Source organism: Lissotriton vulgaris, chromosome 11 (assembly GCF_964263255.1).
Source record: "Lissotriton vulgaris chromosome 11, aLisVul1.2, whole genome shotgun sequence".
Lineage (NCBI taxonomy): Eukaryota > Metazoa > Chordata > Amphibia > Caudata > Salamandridae > Lissotriton > Lissotriton vulgaris.
The window spans coordinates 50359911-50365792 of NC_141699.1; the positions used below are offsets into that span (position 1 = coordinate 50359911).

Below are 5882 nucleotides of genomic sequence, written 5' to 3' on the forward strand. Positions count from 1 at the left end.
CATCTTCTAAGTCCTCATGTGGTCCCCCTAATTTGTAACACATTGTCTCATAAGGATGTAGCAAGTCTCTCTCCGAGGGAGGTGATGGGCCACTATGAACCTGGGCCTGGTAGTTACTATCCAGAGTAACCTGTAATGTGCGAGAGTAAGGGATGGTAAGTTCTACTATGTTTAACATTGCTAACTCTTCCCCGTCCCCTTGTCCCATGCGTATTTTGGTGTATTCTCCTGAGTCTTCATAGTTCATCTCAACTACCTTAGACCGCAATCTCTTAACACAATACAGCATAATCTGTGTTCCAAAATATAACAGCAAAAACAAATTTAATATTGTCATTAAAAATGTCAGTACTGCAGGCCATGAAGGCATCCAGTCCAAGTTGAACCAATTAGCAAAACGGTCTGCTTTTGCACCTCCCTCCTCAGGCATCTGTCTCCCCAAATTGTCCAACTCCTTCATAGCCTTTGTAAGTGTTCCATTATCCGCATCATTGGCTAATATGAAGGCACTGCAGGATGACTTTCCCACTTTTGCGCATCCACCACTATTCATCACAGTTAACTGGTCTAGACATAGCGGTGTTCCAGAACCATGAGTCTCAAAGGTCGTAGTTCTTCTTTCATGGCGTTGAACCCATCACGGGTGTTGTTGACAAGCTGCAGCATCTCGTACCTGGTCACTTGGAGCCAGTGAGCATTGGCTTTGGTCTGGAACAGGGGGATAACGCCCCGAAGAAAAGTTCAGCATCGTTGAAAAGGTGAAATTCTTGTGGAATCTCATGAAAACGGCTATCTGAGAAATACTTCTTGACTTCCCTTTTCTGGTGGTGGAGCAGGGTGACATCCCTTGTCATTGGGTGGGTATGAATGTTGGAAATGTTCGCTGCTGGAACAACCAGATGCAGTTCGTGCATCGTCACGATGGAAAAAAGGCCTTGCCAGTGGGGAGGCAGCTGCAGGTAGATGTGCTCTCCGCAGGTCCAATAGATGTCCATGAGGTTGGAGGTGCCGTACTTAAGGTTCAAATTGAAACTAGTGCTGCTGCAATTAGTATTTCGACCCACAGGAACTGTTCCATTACCTAGGAAGCAAAGGAAAGGAGACTTTAGCTTGTATGCTCTTTTTGGTTTGTATGGTGTACCCTCATTGGAAGTGTATCTTATAGTTTCCTGTGCCCATATCTCAGCACACTCCTTCTCAATATCCTCATTGAAATAATGTTTGTGCTCTTGTCCTACAATTGGGCTACCTAAGGAGGCTGCCTTACATATTAAGTCATGTGGACCATTCCACTTGCTGTTGAAATAAATATTGGCCTTCAGGTGCAGAATTGGTCCCCACTGACAAGGGCATGTGTCATGAGTATGGTTAGCTTGTTGATGTTCGGGTGAGTGGCATTTCGATGGGGGCTTTGGGAAGGTGAAGTACCCTAGTATCTTATGGTGATATTCCCAAACCTGCATTATGTTGGCAGTCACTTTCATATCACGGTAAACCTCCATTCTCCTTTCAAACTCCAATGGATTAGTGACGACCGTAAATGTAACATACTTGTCATCCCACTCTGTGGCGTTTACAAATTGATCATCTATTTTGGCTGGGTGGAGCTGTATCTGACCATGTATGCGGCAAAGAAACAGGTGTAGAAGACATTTGGCTGTGGGACTTCTTTGGAAAAGATCAATTTATCTGCGCCTACAGTGTGAGGAATGTGTGAACATACAAAGCAGGACTCATTTGTGACCTTTCTTCCAACCTCCCTCATGTCTCTGTACCACATGTTTTCTAACAGAGCGTTGTGAATCCCATTATCCTCTGCTGTCTTACTAGGACGCTGGGAGTGGAAATCAGGCAAAGAGTGCTGGTAAAAAGTGTGAACAACTGTGTTTTGGAGATTACTGACCCAGTCTGAAATTTGTATAGCCTGTTCTTCCTTAAGTTGGGTACATGATGTATATCTGACTGGCACTTTCCCGCGACCCATTTTATCTCTGACACTTCTTTTATATTGGTGGGCACGTTTAGGGGTACCTGTCATAGGGGGACTTAGGGTGAGATCAGGTACCATGTCCAATTCTGTGGGGGTCTGCTTGGGGTGAGGAAGGTGTCAAGGTGAGTGGTGCATAGGTGTCATAGTTACTGCTGGTGCTTATCCCAGTTTGCTTGGACATGGGGTGCCCTGTTGTGGCGGCAGATGTAACATTGCTAGTAGCTTCTCTCTCTCTCTCTGAACGCACTGTAAACCAGTGGAATACAGCTATTGACGCAACAAACATAACATAGAAAATAATAGCTATTGTAAATATCTTTTTCAGCAAAAACTTGACTTGGGAGGTGGGTCTGTTACTGCTTCTCAGTCCGTAGGCCATCATACAATCTCCATACTCTTGTTCTTGGATAGTCCTTGGGTACATGATGCCCTTCTCTCGGTCAATGTTCAGATCTCCGATGGTGCCGGGTGGATCCTCACGTGGCTTCGATGAATCCATTCCTTTTTGGCTATTCGGACAGCTGTGGGTAAAAAGTCAATTTGCAAGTGTTCGTTGAATTTGAGGTTTCTCTCTTCCGGACTGCTTCCTTTACAAGGATGTGTGTCCCAAGGCAGATAGGCGGAAGTTCATTAGAAGTAGGACCCTTGTTCTTTGTCTTTGATATCTGAATTGAAAGGAACTTTGACGCACGCATTAGGGCACATAAATAAACAAACAATTCATCTTTTACAATCTCAGAAGAAAGTTCAGCGTCTTGTTTGGGTCTGGTGGAGAGAACAACTATATTCATTGATCTGTCAGTGACAAGCTGGTGAGGTGTGAGGTGATGATCAGAACTGGGAGTATTTCGAAGTGCAAACAGAGCAACGGAAAGGTAATATAGCCATTTCTTTCCAATTGGGCACTTATCTTACTGATCTTGGCTTTGAACAGGCCGTTGAGGCACTCACAAATACCATTGCTTTGGGGGTGATAGGCTGAAGTCAACTTATGTTTTACTCCCAACATTGTCGCACTTGTGTCAAAAATGGTGTTTGAAAAATGCCTTCCACTGTCACTGCGAATCCCTGCGAATGGCATCCAGATATCCCCAGTGACATATGACTTCACAAAGCAGGAAGGTAGCTGCAGCCTTTGTGTTCAATGGACACATATTCCAGCTTCAATCCACCGTGAAAAAGGGCAAACCACTACAATGAGGTATAGGTAATTTTGGCATAGTCAATGTGGAGCTCTCTAAAAGGACCCTTGGGCCTTGGTATGGTTGATGCGACTCTTTTCAGAGTGGGGTTAGGAGAATTCTGATGACAAATGAGGCATTGATGAACAAAGATTTGTATATGCTCATATGCATTGGGGATGAACCACTCTATCTGCAAAGTGGTGGAAATGATATCACGAGGAATATGTGTAGGAAGGTGTAACTGAGTGAGTGCTATTTGTCTGTAAATAAAATCCGAAACATCCTGTTGTACTGCCCTCTTCTTCCACAACTCTTTTTCTTCAGGTGGGGTACTCTCCCCATATCTCTCGGAGGTGCAAGTGTGCAATGAGATCATATTGCTGTGTACTTATCAATAGTGTTTGGAAGTGATGGATCAGGTGTATCTTGGAGTGGTGACTCAATATGACCCTCAACTGTATCTTGTGTATCTTCTTGTACTGCTGAGGGTGCATCTTGGGCAAGCAGAATGGGGGCACAGTCATTTTGTGCTGGGGATAGAGATGGTGCATGTCTGGGCCCTCTGGCTGCTGCTTTCGCAGCCCAATCTGCCATGGCATTTCCTCTGGAAACACAGTCTTGGCAATTTGTGTGTGCAGCACATTTTACTACAGCTACTTCTCTGGGAAACGTCAATGAGTCTATCAGTTCCTAAAACAAACAGTTTTGAGAAATCCACACCTTTTCCATCTCAGGATGTTTGAATGTGTTGTTGTGGTGACATAAGCAGAATCAGAATATACAGTAATTCTTTCATCAGCCCCATGCTTGAGGGCTGCAATCAGTGTCACTAACTCTGCTGCTTGTGCTGAGTAATTTGATGGCAATGCTATCTGTTGTACATTGTCTAGAGAGTCTGAGGAGTTATTCTGTTGTGCTCTGACTACTGCAGCTCCTGTGTATCTTATTCCTGTCTTTTGATCAATGGTAGAAGAACCATCAACAAAGTAGACTGTACTGTCTGGTAATGGATCTTCTTTCACTGTACCTGACTCATCTGATGATGAGTGTCATCATCAGTGGTGGCAACGGGATGGGCAAAGAACGTGGCTGGATTCACAGTGTGACATTTAGCAACCTTCAAGAATGGCAATGACAGTATGACTTTGTATCCTGACACTCTTTGTGTGGTTTTGGCTTTTTGCATTTTTGCAAAGACAGCATGCTCAGTATACAGGAGGGGAGCCCACAACTATGGGGGTGCTCTTCTCGACAGCAAAAGCTGCGGTCAATAAAGCCTGTTCACAAGGATAATGGCCCCTCATCACTGAGTTTAACATGCCACTGAAGTATGCAATTGGTTTGTGGCCCATAGGGTACTTTTGGGTGAGGACTGCTGTCATGACCTGTCCATTGCAGAGAGTGAACAGATAGAATTCCTTTGTGTAGTCAGGAGAGCCTAACACTGGGGCATTTGTAATCTCATCTTTCAATTTTACAAAGGCTGATGAAATTTCAGGTGTCCAGTCAATCTTGTTATGCCTATCTTTAGCCACTTTGACAGCTTTTAGGAGTGGTGTATTGATAGTAGAATAATCAAAGACCCACTGTCTGACGAAGTTCACTAGTCCTAGGAACATTTGCATGTCTTGACTGTCCGAAGCTCTGGAGTGTTCCTTATTACCTCTACTCTTCCAGGGGTAATTCTTCGTTGTGATGCTAAAATCATTTGATCTAGGTAGTGCACTTCTTCCTGACAGTATTGCATTTTTTGTTTGTCTACTTTGTATCCTCTTTTTGCTAGTGTTGTAAGCAGAGCAATTGTATCTTGTCGGCACTCCTGCTCTGTGGTTTCTACAGAGGAGTACGTCATTGACATATTGTAGCAGAGTGCTGTCACATTGGAAGTTTAACAAATCATCTTTTTTGACAACTCTGTTGAATACTCTGGGGGACTCACAGTAGTCATGATGTAACCTTTGATATGTGAATTGCCTATTTCTGAATGAAAATGTGAATACGAATTGGCTGTCAGCATGCAGTGGGACACTGAAGAGGGCATTATTCAGGCCTATGATCAAAAAAATAGTGCATATCTTGAGTAATTTTTGTTTGACAGCCATCATTCTTGTCGGTGGTGTATCAGGAATGGAGAAAGTCATTGTGCCGTTCTCATGAAAATATATTCTCATATTTAATTTGGCCATGAGATCACGTCCCAAGAGATTTACTGGGGACTGTGTCGTGTAAATTAAACGCTCCTGAATACGTTTACCTCCCATTTCTATTGGTACTGGCTCAGTGAAAGGGACCCTTGTTATTGCCCCAGAGAAAACCAGCGTGTTTGCACTCTGATTGGAGATGGGCAGTGTTCCGTCCCTGATACAGGAAAATGTACCACCTGTGTCAATCAAGAAACAATATGTTTTGTTGTTAATCATGACATGCCCAACTGGGTCCTCTCTAATCTTTGTGAGACATTACAATACGGGACACACTAGAGTTATCTGTGGCCTGTCCTAACTTGAATACCCTCCAGCCTGGTACTGCTGGATGGTGCCCTGTGAAACCAAATTGATGGGGGGCAGTACTGTAGCTCCCTGTGGTACAAGGGCTTGAGTCTGGGGCACCATTTGGTACACAGGCATGTGTTGAGGAGGTAGCTGTTGTTGCACGTGTTGTGCTGTTACCTGTGTGTTACCTCCTAGAACATTCAAGGATTTTGTGGA

The 5882-nt window shown here is 44.1% G+C and overlaps 1 pseudogene; it reads right to left on the reverse strand.

Annotated features, from left to right (window-relative positions):
* Window positions 1-567: 567 nt before the first annotated feature.
* On the reverse strand, window positions 568-1780 carry LOC147678938 (uncharacterized; annotated as a pseudogene).
* Window positions 1781-5882: the final 4102 nt, after the last annotated feature.